At 41.8% G+C, this 19,771-nt stretch overlaps 1 pseudogene; it reads right to left on the reverse strand.

The window, feature by feature from the left end:
• Nucleotides 1–895: 895 nt before the first annotated feature.
• Nucleotides 896–7,009, reverse strand: LOC115833566 (annotated as a pseudogene).
• Between the last annotated feature and the right edge of the window lie 12,762 nt (nucleotides 7,010–19,771).

Raw genomic sequence — 19,771 nt, forward strand, 5'->3', positions numbered from 1 at the left:
ACACGTATGTTTATTGCGGCACTATTCACAATAGCAAAGACTTGGAACCAACCCAAATGTCCAACAATGATAGACTGGATTAAGAAAATGTGGCACATATACACCATGGAATACTATTCAGCCATAAAGAATGATGAGTTCATGTCCTTTGTAGGGACATGGATGAAACTGGAAAACATCATTCTCAGTAAACTATCGCAAGGACAAAAAACGAAACACCACATGTTCTCACTAATAGGTGGGAATTGAACAATGAGAACTCATGGACACAGGAAGGGGAACATCACACTCGGGACTGTTGTGGGGTTGTGGGAGGGGGGAGGGATAGCATTACGAGATATACCTAATGCTAAATGACGAGTTAATGGGTGCAGGAAATCAACATGGCACATGTATACATATGTAACAAACCTGCACGTTGTGCACATGTACCCTAAAACCTAAAGTATAATAAAAATAAAAATAAAATAAAATAAAAATAAAAAAAATAAAAAAATAAAAAAATCCTTGTTGAAATCATTTACTTCATCTAACAGTGCCTGATTGGAACCTATGATTAAAAACAAGAACGTAGGCCGGGCGCGGTGGCTCACGCTTGTAATCCCAGCACTTTGGGAGGCCGAGGCGGGCGGATCACGAGGTCAGGAGTTCGAGACCACAGTGAAACCCCGTCTCTACTAAAAATACAAAAAATTAGCCGGGCGTGGTGGCGGGCGCCTGTAGTCCCAGTTACTTGGAGAGGCTGAGGCAGGAGAATGGCATGAACCCGGGAGGTGGAGCTTGCAGTGAGCCAAGATCGTGCTACTGCACTCCAGCCTGGGCGACAGAGCGAGACTCTGTCTCAAAAAAAAAAAAAGAAACAAAAAAAAAACAACAATAAAAAAACGTAATTCTTCTTAGAGGATGAATTCCCTAAAATGTAATTTCAGTGTTTGTCCATAACATGGGGTTAGATCTTTTCAGAGTTTTTGTTTTTTGCTCTGTTTTGAAACCCCTGAGACGCTATTTCCAAAGCTTTCTCTTTTGAGTTAATTTCACTAAATCCATTTGCTGTCTCATTTTGTTCTTCAGTTATTTCTTCGTTTGCAGGGGAAGCAGATTCCTCCTTTTCTAATTTTTGCTGCATTTCACGGAGCTTGGTAACAGCTTTATCTATTGACATTATGCTAATAAGATTAAAGTTATGCATGCTGACTAGATGAAGCATGAAGTTTCGACAAAAATTCTTCTTAATTATTTTCTGTCCATAATTTTCTACAAACAGCATACAGGCATGATTCATTTGATTGTCAGCAATAAACCTATTTAATAAAAACAGAATATCAATAGCAATACAAAGCATTTTTGTCAAATGCAATACTGATAACCATTATAATAAGACTATATCCAATTCCAGTAAATAAAAGATGATTAAAGAAGTGATAAAACTATAGAGAAACTGAGATTCAATCATCTGAATGAGCTTACCATTTTAGAAATTTCAAGAGATTTAATCTAACTTAAGCTTAAACAGGTGCCATTAGAACAGTAGATATAATTTCTGTTCTTCAATTTCATAAGCAGTCTTAAAAGCATAAAATATTTGGGCCAGGTAATTATGCCTGTAATTCCAGTGCTTTGGGAGGCCGAGGCAGGTGGATCACAAGGTCAGGAGATCGAGACCATCCTGGCTAACACAGTGAAGCCCCGTCTCTACTAAAAATGCAAAAAATTAGCTGGGCGTGGTGGCGGGTGCCTGTAGTCCCAGCTGCTTGGGAGGCTGAGGCAGGAGAATGGCGTGAACCTGGGAGGCGGAGCTTGCAGTGAGTCAAGATCGCACTGCTGCACTCCAGCCTGGGCGACAGAGGGAGAATCCATCTCAAAAAAAAAAAAAAAAAAAAATTTAGTACAGACAAGGTCTCACTATGTTGCCCAGGTTGGTCTTGAATTCCTCAACTCAAGTGATCCTCCTGCCTTGGCATCCTAAAGTGCCAGCATTATAAGTGTGAGCCACCACACCAAGCCAGGAACACACTTTTAGCCACAAAGGAATAAGAAACAAAATTGTTCTCCTTTCAACTCTATGAAATGGTAAACAAATCCAAAAAGCCACGTTTTATTCTGAAAAATTAACCAATTGTTAACAATTGTGGTAATAACTGTGGTAATTTTCAGGATTTCCAGACATGTAACACGTGGCAATAAAAGGCATGAAAATTGGGTCATTAAATGAACCTACAGCTCTGTCTTGCCTTCTGCTGCTCCCTGGTCGTGGTCCCACCAAGGTGGCTTTTTTTTTTTTTGGAGATGGGGTCTCACTCTGTTGCCCAGGCTGGAGTGCAGTGGTGCAATCTTGGCTCACTGCAATTTCCATTTCCTGGGTTCTTCAAGTGATTCTAGTGCCTCAGCCTCCCGAGTAACTGGGATTACAGGTGTGTGACACTGCACCTGGCTAAGTTTTGTACGTTTAGTGGAGACAGGGCTTCACCATGTTGGCCAGGCTGGTCTCGAACTTCTGACCTCAAGTGATCCACCCACCTTGGCCTCCCAAAGTGCTGGGATTACAGGCATGAGCCACTGTGCTCAGTTCTATAAAATGTTTTGAGTGTGAACGAGTCAACCCTGACAGAGTTTGCAAGCATGGGAGAAACACTACTACAAGAGTTAGGATGGGCACCAGTGATTTCTGAGGAGGGTCTACGATGATGACACCCTTTCCTACGGACACCAGGGTTGCAGCCGCCTGTTTCCTCTTGAAAGCTGACGGAATCACAACCCTGATATATAATGCTGCAATGACTCATATCTCTGCAACAAGTTCTAAAGACAAGGTCTGGTTTTTGCCCTGATTTTATTAATACTAATGAATATAATATTAATTCATTGTTATAAATAATACCAAAAGGAATGTCTTTGTACCTAAAAAAAATCTGCCAAACCAAAAAAACATTGGACAAGAATAAAATTTGGGACAAATATACATTAATGGAATTTTAAATAAGATTCTAACACAGGCAGATTTCTAGGATGTGAAACAGCAAAAGACCATAAATAATAATAAAATATTTAAATTAATTTAGAAATACCCTACCCATGCTTTATGACATGGAGATTCCAGAGTTTCATCACTTCTTTCTCTCCTTCATTAACATCAGAAAATTCTTCAATTTGCTGGGAAAAAGAAAGAAAAATACCTATTAAACACATATTTTAAGAAAAATTTGTGAGAATATCAAAACAGAATGGAACTAAAAATACCACAACATATTTATACAGCAAAGTTGCAACATTTCTTAAAATTAACTTCTATTTAAGCAGTCATTTAATTAAATTAATTTATTTATTTAGAGACAGAGTCTTGCTCTATCGCCTAGGCTGAAGCACAGTAGCACAATCTCAGCTCACTGAAACCTTGACCTCCCGGGTTCAAGCGATTCTCCTGTCTCAGCCTCCTGAGTAGCTGGGATCTCAAGCACGCGCTACCATGCGCAGTTAACTGTTGTATTTTCTTTTAGTAGAGACGGGGTTTTGCCATGTTGGCCAGGCTGGCCTCAAACTCCTGACCTCAGGTGATCAGCCCAACTCACCCTACCAAAGTGTTGGGATTACAGGCGTGAGCCAGCACACCCGCCGTCATTTAAAAAGGGAAAGCCTAAATTACGATTACCTATAAATATAAAAATGAAAACACACAATACAAATTTACTTACAGAAAATCCATCTTCCCTTTAACTTGGTAACTTTTTTGTTTTGATACAGGCTCTCGCTCTGTCACCCAGGCTGGAGTGCAGTGGTGCAATCTTGGCTCACTGCAACCTCCAACTCCTGGGGTTAAGAGACTCTCCTGCCTCAGCCAACTGAATAGCTGGGACTACAAGTGCGTGCCACCATGCCCGGCTAATTTTTTGTATTTTTAGTAGAGACCGGGTTTCGCCATGCTGTCCAGACTGGTCTTGAACTCCTGAACTCAGGCAATGCTCCTGCCTCGCAAAGTGTTGGGATTACAGGTGTGAGCGACTGCCACCAGCCTTACTTGGTTAAGTTTTAAAGTGACATAATTTTAAAAACCGTACATTTCTGGATTCCTTCATTTTTTTTAAAAAAAAGTTCCTTTACACTAAAAGTCTAGCACATAGTAAGCAATTTTCAAAACAAATTAATACTATTCCAAGATAACTGCCAATAAAGATAGTAATAATTACTGTAATGGTTTTTTCTCTTAGCCATTCAGGATCCTTTTCATCTTCACTACTTCCATTTCTCGTGGGCGGAGAGGTAAGCAGGTATCACCATGGAAATACAGATGATTGTGGCCACTACTCTATGTTCTTTGCTGTTCTACCTCCCCATCTTCAGATTCAAGAAATTCAGACATGCTTGCTTTTGTTTGTTTTGGCCTAATGAAAAGAAATAAATGTTGATTTATGGCCTCTACATGTATACCATCTAACCTCACGACTAGGAGTTGAGATCTGTGATAATCTGCATCACCATTTTATAAAACTAACCATAAAACAACAGTATTAGAGGCACACCCCCACTAGTTATTTTCTTTCGGTACCTAATGTAAATCAAACCTATTACATATTAATTCAAACACAGTTTTAAAACTGTCTTTCTGGGTGTGAAAAGTTACAGTTAAAAAGGAGGAAAAAGAAATGAAGTGCTGGCCGGGCGCGGTGGCTCACACTTGTAATCCCAGCACTTTGGGAGGCCGAGGCGGGCGGATCACGAGGTCAGCAGATCGAGACCACGATGAAACCCCGTCTCTACTAAAAATACAAAAATTAGCCGGGCGTGGTGGCGGGCGCCTGTAGTCCCAGCTTCTCGGAGAGGCTGAGGCAGGAGAATGGCGTGAACCTGGGAGGTGGAGCTTGCAGTGAGCCGAGATTGCGCCACTGCACTCCAGCCTGGGTGACAGAGCGAGACTCCGTCTCAAAAAAAAAAAAAGAAATGAAGTGCTAGTTAGGGCACATTCAGATAGGAATATGCATATAAAATCCTACATGTCAAAACTGTGTATTCTAACTCATGTATATTCACAAAGCAGAAAAGCTGTAACACTGGTTACATACGCATACACCTGCCTTAAAATTTTTTTCAGTTTTACTAAGATTTAAAATTCCCTCTTTGTAATTTTATTTATTACTATTATTATTATTTGAGACGAAGTTTCACTCTTGTTGCCCAGGCCGGAGTGCAATGGCACGACCTTGGCTCACGGCAACCTCGACCTCCCAGGTTCAAGCAATTATCCAGAAACTTCTACTGACAGAATTCTTTAATCCCAATAACCACTGCAGCAGTAGTGACATTAACATCATTAAAACTTAAGTATAAAGTTCAAAGAAAAAGTGAGAAAACTTCTCTGTAGAAATCGGAGCTATCAAGTGTTATAAAGCAGTTAACAACCCCATAGACACCTAATACTGAAAAATAATAATTTCCACCTAACTAACTAGTAGCTTCGTCTGGCTCCTTTGTTCCTCCAACATCAGTAAAAATCAGAGCTTAAACTTTTGTTATATGCCCTTTTTACCTACCTGCACACAAGAATGTGTGTGATAGGTGTTCTCTTAACTGGTCCATTGCGACTAAAAGCAAATCCAGGTTGGCGATGAATATCCTGAGGATTTCCTGCATAGGAGCCGTCATAACACTCATTGATAGAAACATCTATCCTAGCACCTTTTGGATGATACTGCAACAAAAATTTCCAAAAAAAATTAATTATCCTATCCTAAATATCCCTCCAATTTAATTAAAGAATTTGTGGGCTCTTAATATTTAGAAAACGAAAATAGGTCAGGCACACCAGCATGGTAAACAGGCAATCAGAAGACCTGGGGTCAACAAAATGTGTTAAAATCTTAACTATGTCATTTATTGTTTGGTGACTTTGTACAAATTATTTCTTGGTTGAGCAAGAATAAGAAAATTATCACTTAATTCAAAGAGTTGGTTGAGGATTTTGTGAGTCTATTAGAGACACTACACAAACATTAATTATAATTCCAAATATATATCAACTGAATCATTCACATAATCATCATTATGTAATCCATACATACAGCAACCTATCAAATACAGAAATTTGTTATTTTTATACAAAGTACAATTTTTGAAAGTCACGCTATCTTGTACTTAATGCATATTTTTTCCCTTTTTTAATTAAAAAAATTTTTGTGGGTACATAGGTGTTAAGTATTTATGGGGTACAAGAGATTTCTTAACACAAATTGAGAAAATATGAAAAATTACTCACAACATAGTTGAAGATAAATCTGCTATGGCAGAGTTTAAGATGCTTGAGTAAACTATAAAGTTTGCGGCAGTTCAGAGTACACCAAGGGCAATGCAGGTCATCTCTTGCTTCAGTTTGTTGCCTTGTATTGTTGTTATAGAGAAACTAAAAACAATAAAAAAAAAAAAAGCAAATCTCCAATTTACGCTTAACAAGATATTTTGTTTAAATATCACTTCTAAAAATAGTTGAAAAAATTTAAAAGGAAAATCAAATTAGAGATATTCTCATTAAATATGCCCAGCGAGGCGAGGTCACTCACGCCTGTTAATCCCAGCATTTTGGAAGGCCAAGGCAGACACTGTCAAATGTATCGCTTGGAGCTCAAGACAAGCCTGGGCAACATGGTAAAACCTCGTCTACACAAAAACTACAAAAATTAGCCGGGAGTGGTGGTGTGTGCTTGTAATTAGTTACTCGGGAGGCTGAGGCGTGAGAATCCGGTTGAACCCAGGAGGCAGAGGTTGCAGTGAGCCAAGACTGCACCACTGCACTCCAGCCTGGGCAACAAAGTGAGATCCTGTCTCAAATAAATAAATAAAATAAAAATGAACAAAAAATGTTCATGTTTGACATACAAAAAACAAATACATTTCATAATTACTTTAAGAAGAAGGGTTAGCTATGTTTACCTGATAAAATATTCTTAATTTTTGTCGGTTTTCATTTGGAGTATCCTTTTGTTTGCAGATCCGTAGTCAATGATTCTTTAACAGCTGAAAACATAACTTTTATATTCAATAAAAACATTGCTTTTGAAAAGCAAAATAACATACCTCACAAAAACTATTAAATATTATAAAGGTTTCACAGAATTCTACTTGTGGTATTTAAATACATTTCTGTTATCTCCCTCAACTGATGATTGTGGGAACAATACCCATAATCAGCATCCCTAATCTGATATTAAGGTCTATTGGCAGGACATTTTTTTTTTCCTTAAAAAGCACCTCTGGCTGGGCGTGGTGGCTCACGCCTGCAATCCCAGCACATTGGGAGGCCAAGGCAGGAGAATCATGAGGTCAGTAGTTAGAGACCAGCCTGCCCAAAATGGCGAAACCCCATCTCTAATTAAAAATATAAAAAATTAGCAGGGCATGGTGGTGGGCACCTGCAATCCCAGCTACTCAGGAGGCGGAAACAGGAGAATAGCTTGAACCTGGGAGGCAGAGGTTGCAGTGAGCCAAGACCACACCACTGCACTTCCGCCTGGGTGACAAGAGCGAAACTCGGTCTCAAAAAACAAAAACAGGGCCGGGCGCGGTGGCTCACGCCTGTAATCCCAGCATTTTGGGAGGCTGAGCCGGGCAGATCACCTGAGGTGTCAGGAGTTTGTGACCCGCCTGGCCAACATGGCAAAACCCCATCTCTACTAAAAATACAAAAATTAGCCAGGCATGATGGTGGGCACTTTTAGTACCAGCTACTCGGGAGGCTGAAGTACGAGAATCACTTGAACCCGGGAGGTTGCAGTGAGCCAAGATTGCACAATTGCACTCTAGCCTGGGTGTCAAGAGAAGACTGTCTCCAAAAAAAAAAAAAAAAGGAAGATTTTATGCTCACCTCTCTTTCTGAAGGTTTACTTTGCTCATGACTTTAGGTATAGCTCACACAAAACATAAACCGTTAAAGGTTGTCTCCAACTTATAATCCCTTTAAACAACATTTCAAAAGCTTGTTTCTAAGTCAACTGTATTTACCCCAAGTTCTTCATCCTATATAAAAATATGGTAGTTGGCTGGGCACAGTGGCTCATGCCTGTAATCCCGGCACTTTGGGGGGCCAAGGCAGGTGGATCACGAGGGTCAGGAGATCGAGGCCATCCTGCCCAACATGGTGAAACCCTGTCTCTACTAAAAATACAAAAATTACCCGGGCATGGTGGCATGCGCCTGTAGTCCCAGCTACTCAGGAGGCTGAGGCAGGAGAATCGCTTGAGGAGGTTGCAGTGAGCCAAGATTGCGCCACTGCACTCCAGCCCGGGTGACAGAGCAACACTCCATCTCAAAAAAAATAATAATAAATAAATAAATAAATAAAATAAAAATGGTAGTTACTGACTTGGTGTGGCAATCAAATTCATAATGGGTACTATCATTTCTCTTGTAACCAAATACTCCTGTTAACTGTCAATGCTGCAAAATGAAGGAACCTCTCTAGATCAATTATTCTCTACAAAGAAAGTAGAGAAATTACACGATATTCAGATTTCAGCTGTAAACTGAACAATTCTAAGGTAAGTGGAATCTGCATTTCTTCCTCCATGTTTAAACAAACCAATCAATCAATCATGGGATTCTTTTTTTTTTTTTTTTGAGACGAGTTTCACTCTTGTTGTCCAGGCTGGAGTGCAATGGCACAGTCTCAGCTCACTGCAACCTCTGTGCCCCAGGTTGAAGCAATTCCCCTGCCTCAGCCTCCCGAGTAGCTAGGACTACAGGCATGCGCCAGCACACCCGGCTAATTTTTTGTATTTTTAGAAGAGACGGGGTTTCACCATGTTGGCCAGACTGCTTTCGAACTCCTGACCTCAGGTGATCCAGCCGCCTTGGCCTCCCAAAGTGCTGGGAATACAGGCGTGAGCCACCATGCCCAGCGGGTTTCTTTTAATTCCTCTAGAGAAGGTAGAGTCTTGTCCTGTCTCACTACGCTTCTATGATTAAGCTAGATATCCTCCACACAGAAGGCAATAGAACTTGGATGCAAAGACCTCACTCATTTCTGTGAAATATCAGTTACCTGTCTGTAGTCTCTAGGAGCTTCTGAACTATGAGTTCAAATGAAGAAGATAAGCAGTAAGTAGCTGGTTCTTCCTGATCATCAGCAACGTCTGCGGCTTCATAAGCAGCTTCAGCCAGACTAGAGAAAGCCTGAAACGCAGATAGGTTCAATGTTAATCCTGAAAGAACCCCACACCTTAGGATTATCTCATTTTTCATTAAGATACTTTGGGCTGTGTCAGTGAACTTCCAACTTTTTCTGCCAAGGTCATCTCAAGACAGCATTTTACAGGTATCTTTTAAACTAACTATTTATTTACTTGTACTTTCTGTTCACCCTGTCTGATAATCTGACAACTCTCTAAGCAGCAGACTACCAATACCTGCCATTTCTTCTGTTTCCAATCACAGAAATCCTGTCTGATAATCTGACATCTCTCATCATCCTGTTTGATAATCTGACAACTCTCTAAGCAGCAGAGTACTTTCAACAATACCTGCCATTTCATTTGTTTCCTTTCACAGAAAGACTTTTAGCCCCATTCATTCCTTATTTGAACTTCCTCCCCTTAACCAATTACATTAGCCTATACTGACTCAGCATTTAGGCCGCCTACCTTCCTTCCCTCTTGCCCTCTTTTCAGCAATGATACTTCTTGTAGCCAAAAACTCTCTACCTTAATCAAAACTTCTTGTCCCCAAGCAATTCAAGAAAGCAACCCAAGTCCAGATAGTTTCCCCACTGGGTTACCATGACTGTTCTAAGTGGTTCAGGAACCAGTAACCATAAGTCAACTGTTCCCACTGGCTCTTGCAGTTGGAATCTCCCCCATATTTTAACTGAATAAATTAGAAAGAAAATGCTACTCAGAAAAAGCTTTCCAGTGAGGCAGATTGATTTATCTCCCACACCTTCTACTTTCTTGCCAGTGGCGCAGGCAAGCTCTTTTTCTCACCAGGAAGAAAATCCCTTACCCAGCACACATTTGAAGCCACTCTGGGTTCAGCACTGAGACCCTCAATCAGACGCTGTAGCAGGGGAGCCAAGTAGAAATCATTGTTGGCAGCTTCAGGAAGCAGCTCACAAATTCTGGATATAGTCCATGCAGCTGTATCTCGAACAACTACACTGGGGTCTTTCATTAATTCTATTAGAGTGGGCATAGGCTGAAAATATAACAGTTATTAGCAAAGCAAAACAAAGATTAAAATTCATGTTAACTACTACCCCAGAAAAAGAAATACTGATGGATGGCTTAACTCAAAAAAGTCACCAAGATACTTTTGTAATTTTACAGGACATGGTGTGAAACACCTTTCAAAATATTTGAAAATATCTTTCAAAACTCCAGTTTAGAGTTTTATATTAAGAATTTGGTGTAAATGCTTTTAGTAGTCTGCAATAAATTACTCAGAGGCCAGGCATGATGATGGCTCATGCCTGTAATCCCAGCACTCTGGGAGGCTGAGGCAGGCAGATCACTTGAGGTCAGGAGTCACTTGAGGTCAGGAGTTCAAGACCAGCCTGGCCGACATGATGAAACCCGGTCTCTCTACTAAGAACACAAAAATTAGCTGGGCATGGTGGCACATAGTCCCAACTACTCAGGGGGCTGAGGCACGAGAATTACTTGAGTTGGGGAGCTGGAGGTTGCAGTGAGCCTAGATTGCACCACTGCACTTCAGCACTCCAGCATGGGTGACAGAGTAAGACTCCATCCCCCCGCCTCCCCACCTCAAAAAAAGGAATTACTCGGATACTCAGAATTCTCAGGATGCAGCTATGATGGCATCTGGCTATATCCAGAAGACTGAAAGACTGAATTCTTTAAGCACTAAACTCAACTGTAACTCTTTTTTTTTTGAGATAGAGTTTCGCTCTTGTTACCCAGACTGGAGTGTGATGGCACGACTTGTAATAGCAAAACAAGCACAACATTTCCGTAAGAACATTTTCATTACATAAAGGACATTTTGTCCAAAGAATAGAATAATAATGCCATTATTAAAAATTATGGGGAATCGCCGGGCGCAGTGGCTCACGCCTGTAATTCCAGCACTTTGGAAGGCCGAGGTGGGCGGATAACGAGGTCAGGAGATCGAGACCATCCTGGGTAACATGGTGAAACCCCATCTCTACTAAAAATACAAAAAAATTAGGCGGGTGTGTTAGTGGGCACCTGTAGTCCCAGCTACTCGGGAGGCTGAGGCAGGAGAATGGCATGAACCCAAGGGGCAGAGCTTGCAGTGAGCCGAGATGGCGCCACTGCACTCCAGCCTGGGCGACAGCAAGACTCCATCTCAAAAAAAAAAAAAAAAAATTATGGAGAATCAGTGCTAGGTGCAAAAAAAAACTATCGGGAAATGTTTACAACATAGTATTAAATGAAGAAACAAGTTATAAAACAATCTGCACAGGAAGAGCCTGTTGCACAGACATGCACACAGGAAAAAGCTTCAAGAGTAAATACAGAGTTAAGAGTGGTATTTCTGGGCAATGAAATTAAAGGTGACTTTTCTCTTTTGGCTTTTTTCAAACGTCTCTGGATCATGCTAACTTATGTAATTAAAAACCTAAGGAATGTATTTTACCCTCAATAAAAGTAAACAAGTATCTAGAAATAATCTTTGTAGATGACAATTTACAGTTTTGTTTTGAAAAATAAAGATATGCTTTAAGTTTAAACAATAAACATCCTACTTTCTACTCCAAAAATCCCTCAGCTTCACCTGTATAACTAGTGGTTTGAGCTGACTGGGCTCTGGTCCTTCCAAGATACAATCAAAAGCCAACACTGCTGCATCCCGGTACTGCCAATCTGGGTTCTTGATGTATTCTTTAATGAAGGGGAGGACATGTGGGACAATGTCATCTTCACAGCAGGTGGCCAGAAGCATGAAGCACACCCCTGTTGCTTTGCAGGGGTTCCAGTCATCGTCATCATCATTTTCGTCCTGGTGAAAGAATATGGCACTAGTTAAGATTTTGTCCAAAAAATCATTTTAACTCGAAAGGTCCTCCAACTACTCTTGAATGTCTTTAGAACATAAACTCCAGGGAAATAAAATATAAGACCTTTGTATTTTGCCTCTTCCACAAACATTCATCACAGCATAGCCTTTGTTAAACGAGATTCAGATGGAAGAAGATTCCCTTTAGTACTACACAACAAGAATGAAAAAATTTCAACTACATCCAAAAAGAATGAATTCCAAACATTTAGAACAAAATACAGAACTAGAGTGTTTGCTGTATGATTCCAGTTATGTAAAGTCCAAAATCGGCCAGGCGCGGTGGCTCATGCCTGTAATCCCAGCACTTTGGGAGGCTAAGGTGGGTGGATTGCTTGAACTCAGGAGTTTGAGAACAGCCTGGGCAACATGGTGAAACCTGGTCTCTACCAAAAATACAAAAATTAGCTGGGTGTGGTGGCACGTGCCTGTAGTCCCAGCTACTCAGGAGGCCAAGGCAGGAGAATTGCTTGAACCTGGAAGGCGGAGGTTGCAGTGAGCCGAGATTGTGCCACTGTGCTCCAGCCTGTGTAACAGAGTGAGACTCTGTCTCAGAAAAAAAAAAAGAAAAGACATAGTATTAAAAAATAAATAAATAAAGTCCAAAATCAACAAAAATTAACCTATGGAATAAAAGACCAGGAAAGTGAGGGAGTTTCATGACTGGGAAGAAGACATGATTCAATCAAAAGTTCAAAAAAGAGGCGAGGTGCAGTGGCTCATGCCTGTAATCCCAGCACTTTAGGAGGCCAAGGCAGGCAGATCACTTGAGGTCAGGACTTCGAGACCAGCCTGGTAAACATGGTGAAACCTCGTTTCTACTAAAAATACAAAGACTAGCTGGGTATAGTGGCACACGCCTGTTAATCCCAGCTACTCAGGAGGCTGAGGCAAGAGAATCACATGAACCTGAGAGATGAGGGTTGTAGTGAGCCAAGACAGCCCCACTGCACGGGTGACAGAGCAAGACTCTGTACCCCCCAACCCTCAACAAAAAACCAAAAACCAAAAACCAAAAACACAAAAGTTCAAAGAAGAAAAGATTCCACTAATATCTCCTCTTAAGTTAGAATCCAAGGTATAGCTTCCTAATTGTGGCCATTCACACCACATAGTAAACTTAAGGCACGTTGCCTATGCAGTTTCAGAAAATCACACAAAGAATAATTTGTTCTCAAATAGGAAAAGCACAATAAAAATATAAGAAAGTAGGCCGGGTGCAGTGGCTCACGCCTGTAATCCCAGCACTTTGGGAGACTGAGGTGGCCAGATCACGAGGTCAAAAAATCGAGATCATCCTGGCCAACATGGTGAAACCACGTCTCTACTAAAACTACAAAAATTAGCTGGGCGTGGTGGTGCATGCCTGTAGTCCCAGCTACTCAGGAGGCTGAGGCAGGAGAATCGCTTGAACCCAGGAGGTGGAGGTTGCAGTGAGCCGAGATCACGCCGTTGCACTCCAGCCTGGGTAACACCGCGAGACCCTGTCTCAAAAAAGAAAAGAAAAATATGGCAGCTTTAATTTTAATTAAAAAATAAATAAAAGACATGGTGAATGCCAGTCTTGCATGTTATGTATGCATTGGCTGTTATCTCCTTACCATGTATTTTGTGCTAAGTGAGTGGTCCTTGGTCTATTAGGGAAGATAGACTTTAATCATTTAATCTCTCAAACATGTAAAGTTGTAAAAGTGACACATGTCAAGGAAGGTTCCAGTCAGGGGAGTTCAGGGAAAGCTTAGCTGAGGAAGGGAAGAGAGTTACTCAGGTGAAGAAGAGAGGAATAGTGTGTATGGAGGTTCTGGTGGGAAGGAGCTTGGGGATTACAAGTTACTGCAAGAATGCCAGTGTCCCCAAAACAGAGAACAAGGGATTGAGTTGAGCTAGTGTTGAGTGGAGGCAAGACCATATAAGACCTTCCCTGCCATGCAAGTGGTTTTGTCTGTATCCTAAGAGCAAAAGAGAGCTATTGAAAGGTTTTAAGAAGGATGGTCATTACAATGTCGAGAGTGGATGAGAAGGGGAAAGAGTAGATGCAGGGAGACCAGTTAGGAGGCCATTGCAGTAATCACATAGGACATGATACTTGTGAAAAGGAGAAGGGTGGAAGTAATGGTAGAAACACAAAGAGATAGCGAAATTAATTGAGCTTGGTGATTTTTTTTTTTTTTTTTTTTTGAGACAGGATCTCGCTTTGTCTCCCAGGCTAGAATGCAGTGGCGTGAAGAACTCTGTGATTGATTGAAAGAAGAGGGAAGTGTCCACTGGTCCCTACTAGATTTCTGGCTTGCACTGTGGAATGGGTGGTGGTGCCACTTTGCAGTGTTTCCCAAGTGGGAGGAGTTGGTGGCCACATGGTTTAGTAGGATGGGGAGGATTACACCGAGACTTCAAGTTGCATTTCCTTGAACTATGTATGGATTACATCAGGCTTTTTTTTAGACAGGGTCTTACACTGTCACCCAAGCCAGAGTGCAGTGGCGCAATCTCGGCTCACCGCAGCCTCCACCACCTCTATTCAAGCTGGGACTACAGGCACATGCCACCACACCCAGCTAATTTTTGTATTTTTTGTAGAGACATGGTCTCACCACATTGTCCAGGCTGTCTCGAACTCCTGAGCTCAAGCAGTCCGTCTGACTCAGCCTCCTAAAGTGCTGAGATAACAGGCATGAGTTACTGCTTTCTTCTTTCTCAGATTATCAAAGAAATATATGTTCCTCACTGTAGAAATTTTGAAAAGGAATTCCGCAGAAACCACCTGCAACCTCAAATTATATCCACCATTAAAATATTGGCATATTTTATCCAAAATAGTTCTATTTTAAATGGAAACCAAAATATTCCTATGTATCATTTCTTGTTGACTCCAAAAAATGTACTTTTAATAATTTTATTTATTTATTTATTGAGACAGGATCTTGCTGTGTTGCCCAGGCTGAAATGCAATGGCATGATCTTGGCTCACTGCAGCCTCAACCTCACGGGCTCAAACAATCCTCCTCGCTTAGCCTCCCAAAAAGCTGGTACTACAAGTGTGAGCCACTGCACCTGGCTAATTTTGTTCATTTTTTTGTGGAGACAGAGTCTCCCTATGTTGTCCAGACAGGTCTTCAACTCCTGAACTCAAGTGATCCTCCTCCCACCGCCTCCCAAGATGCTGGGATTATAGACATGAGCTACCTTGCTCCGCCCTTTTAAGAATTTTAAATTGACTCAACTCTTTATCAAGTTGCATTGAAAAGATAATATGAATTAAACATATGTGAACTGGCCCCAGTACATTTTTACACTGGTGGTGGAATGCAGAAGTGAAGCCTTTTAACTTTGACTTAACCTTTAAAAAAGGTACCTACTGATAGAATAAGCTAAAAGTTGCAAATCGTTGAAGTATGTCCACTGGGTCCCAAAACTGAAAGTTCACTGAGGCCTGTCTTCCTGGCCAGGTGTCACAGGGAATCCTGTACTCTGGCCCAGGGCTCTTCTATCTTTCGTTTTTATTTTTTTATATGTGTAATTGCATAATGCTCTATTTTGATTATTTGCCTTGTACAATTTGTATGTATGCGTGTATCTTTTGTCCTGAGTTAGACTATGACTCAGGGTTTCTCAACCTTGATTATTTTGGACAACATAATTTTTTTTTTGCGGGTGGTGTGGGGGGTGGGTGGTGGCAGAGAGCAGAGTCTCACTCTTGTTCAGACTGGAGTGCCATGGCGTGATCTTGGCTCACTGTGACCTCTGCCTCCTGGTAGCTGGGTAACCTCCTGAGTAGCTGGGATTACAGGCATGCACCACCACACCTGGCTAATTTTTGTATTTTTTGTAGAGTTGGGGTTTTGCTGTGTTGCCCGGGCTTGTCTCGAACTCCTGGCCTCAAGTGATCCACCCGCCTCGGTTTCCCAAAGTGCTGGGATTACAGGCATGAGCCACTGTGCCTGCCCTCACATAATTACTTGTGGGGAAGCTGTCGTGTGCATTTCAGAATGTCTAGCAGCATTTCTGGCTCCTGCCTACTAAGTTCCACTAGCTCCTCTCCCACCAAGTCATGGTGGGACAATCCAAAATGTCTCCAGATGTTACAGAATAACTCCTAGGAAGGGAGTGAATCCCTCCCAAACCCTCCCCACAATTGAGAACCACATTTATAGCTCCTCGAGGTCAGAAACCATGTCATATAAATTCCTGTGTTTCCTGCCTAGCACATAGTAAGCATTTTTATTGTCCAAACAATATCATTGCTTCATTAAAATAATAGCTTTTTTTTTTTTTTTGAGACTGAGTTTCGCTCTTGTTGCCCAGGCTGGAGTGCGATGGCGCAATCTTGGCTCACCGCAACCTCCGCCTCGTGCGTTCAAGCGGTTCTCCTGCCTCAGCCTCCCTTGTAGCTGAGATTACAGGCATGTGCCACCATGCCCCAGCTAATTTTTTTGTATTTTTAGTAGAGACGCGGTTTCTCCATGTTGGTCAGGCTAGTCTCGAACTCCTGACCTCAGGTGATCCACCTGCCTCGGCCTCCCAAAGTGCTGGGATTACAGGCGTGAGCCACCGCGCATGGCCTTTTTTTTCTTTTTTTTTTTTTTTTTTTTTTTTTTTTTGAGACAGCGTCTTTCTCTGTCACCCAGGCTGGAGTGCAGTGATGTGATCTGTGATCCCACTGTAGCCTTGAACTTCCTGCTCAAGTGATCCTCCCACCTCAGCCTCCTCAGTAGCTGGGACTGCAGGTGTGTGCCACCACACCTGGCTAATTTTTTGGGGTGTGTTGGGGGGTATTTTTTGTAGAATTGGGGTTTTGTCATGTTGGCCCAGGCTGGTCTCAAACTCCTGGGCTTAAGTGAACCTCCCACCTCCCAAAGTGCTAGTATTATAGGTATAAGCCACTGCACCCAGCCTGATGTCTTTAAAACACTTACTCTTTGTATTGTTCAAGGCTCTTTACATATAGTAACTCATTTAATCCTCCCAGCAACCCTCCGAAATAGGTACTCCTATTGTGCCTTTTTTTACAGTCAAGAAACTAAGGCTTGGCTGGGTGCGGTGGCTCATGCCTGTAATCCCAGCACTTTGGGAGGCCGAGGCGGCGAGGCAGGTGGATCATGAGGTCAGGAGTTCAAGACCAGCCTGGCCAAGATGATGAAACCCCGTCTCTACTAGAAAATACAAAAAAATTAGCCGGGCGTGGTGGCGGACACCTGTAATCCCAGCTACTCTGGAGGCTGAGGCAGGAGAATTGCGTGAACCAGGGAGGTGGAGGTTGCAGTGAGCCGAGATCGCGCCACAGCACTCCAGCCTGGGCGACAGAGCGAGACTCCATCTCAAAAAAAAGACCAAAAAAAAAAAAAAAGGCTCAAAGAGCTTAGGTTAGTTGCTTAAGGTCGCCCAGCTGAGAGAAGTGACACCTGGGATCTGAACACTAGCCCAGGTAGTCTGGCTACAGATTCTGGGCTGTCAACCATTTTGCTGTATACTGCTTCTAAATACAAAGAAAAGAATTAACTCATGACAGTGCTTTCAAAAAGCCTCATGTTATCCATCTGCCCACGAAATTTGCATAGACAAACATATGGTAAAAATAAAATTTCCCGGCCAGGCGCAGTGGCTCACGCCTGTAATCCTAGCACTTTGGGAGGCTGAGGCGGGCGGATCACCTGAGGTCGGGAATTCAAGACCATCCTGACCAACGTGGAAAAACCCCGACTCTACTAAAAATACAAAATTAACTGGGTGTGGTGGCGCATGCCTGTAATCCCAGCTACTTGGGAGGCTGAGGCAGAAAAATCACTTGAACCTGGGAGGCGGAGGTTGCAGTGAGCCAAGATTGTGCCATTACTTCCAGCCTAGGCAAAAAGAGTGAAACTCCATCTCAAAAAAAATAAAAATAAAAATAAATAAATAAAATTTCCTATTCTGCCACAAAACATGATACAGTATAGCAAAGCATGTTGCTGTGTTGCTGAAATTTTCTAAGTTGTTTGAATGGCTGCATCCTAGTCTATCAAGAGGATAGACAATAAACTAACGTAACCAGTCCCTTGTTATTGGGCATATGGGTTGTTGCTGATATTTATTTGAAACGTAACTGTTTTTAAAATATAATTTACATGCGGTAAAGTGCACCAATTTTAAGAGTACAGTTTGGTAAGTTTTGACAAATGTATAAACCTGTGCTACCACTACCACAGTCAAGATATTGACCATCTGATCACCTTTGTTCCTTTCTGTGGTAATGTGCTAGCTAGTACCAGCTCAGGAGAGCCAAATATGTACATCTCTTCCCAAATCTATATTAGTAACATCGTATTAGTAGCTCAGAGTTGGTCATGGTGGGAGTATTTACACCACAGAAAACAGTAAGTACCACAAATCTGGGCTTTTTCTTTCTTTCTTTCCTTCCTTCCTTCCTTCCTTCCTTCCTTCCTTTCTTTCTTTCTTTCTTTCTTTCTTTCTTTCTTTCTCTGGGAACCAATTTACCAGCACCATGACTTACACTCCTTTGCAATCATCCTCCTACATCCTACAGCCACAGTCTACTTGTGGACATTATTTTATTTTGTGTTCTCTAGAATTTTATATAAGTAAAATCGTGCCATATGTACTCTTTGGTGCTTCTTTTGCTCAGTGTGTTTTTGAAATTAATCACATTGTTGCGCACATCAGTAGTTCATCCCTTTTCATCGTTTTCCATTGCATGGATGTACCACACATTTATTCATTCATCTGGTGATGGACATTTGGGTTGCTTCCATTTGGGACTACTATAAATAAACTTGTCATAAATATTTATGTGCCAGTCATTGGATGGACAAGTTTGAATTATTCTTGGAAAAATAGCTAGGAGTAGAGTTGCTGGGTCATATGTTAAGCTTATATTTTTATATAAAGAGCTGCTAACCTGTTTTCCAAAGTGGTTTGAGACAGGATTTTGCTGTGTTGCCCAGCCTGGAGTGCAGTGACCTACAGCCTCAACCTGCCCAGCCGATCTTCTCACCTCAACACCCCAAGTAACTGGGACCACTGGTGCATGCCACCACTCCTGGCTAATTTTATTTTTTGTAGAGACAGGGTCTCGCTGTGTTGCTGAGGCTGATCTCGAACTCCTGGGCTCAAGTGATCCTCTCATCTTGGCCTCCCAAGGTGCTGGGAATACAGATGTGAGCCAATGCACCCAGTCAGTCTTGTCTTTTTAGTCGTAGACATTCTAGTGGGTGGATGTATAGTGTTATCTCATTGTGTTTATTTTTAAATTGCCTTTATTGTGGTATAACATATTTTTTAAATGTAGGTTTTAGGTTTCTATGCTAATCTGATCACCATCACCATCAAGATAGTGAACATTTCTATCACCACCAAAAGTTCTTGTGTCACTTCCAAATGACTTTCCTCCTCCACCTCTATCTCCAGGCAACCACCAATCTGAACTCTGTCATTATAGATTGGATTTGTCTTTTTTTTTTTTTTTTTTTTTTTGAGGCAGGGTCTCACTCTGTCACCCAGGCTGGAGTGCAGTGATGCAATCTCAACTCACTGCAACCTCCACTTCCTGGGTCAAGCAGTCCTCCCACCTCAGCCTCCTGAGTAGCTGAAACTACAGGAATGTGCCACCATACCCGGCTAATTTTTGTATTTTTTGTAGAGACAGGGTTTTGCTATATTGCCCAGGCTGGTTTCAGACCCTGGACTGAAGTGATCTTCTGCTTCAGCCTCCCCAAAGTGCCGGAATTACAGACATGAGCCACCACGCCTGGCCAGATTTGTC

Source organism: Nomascus leucogenys, unplaced genomic scaffold (genome assembly GCF_006542625.1).
Source record: "Nomascus leucogenys isolate Asia unplaced genomic scaffold, Asia_NLE_v1 Super-Scaffold_258, whole genome shotgun sequence".
Lineage (NCBI taxonomy): Eukaryota > Metazoa > Chordata > Mammalia > Primates > Hylobatidae > Nomascus > Nomascus leucogenys.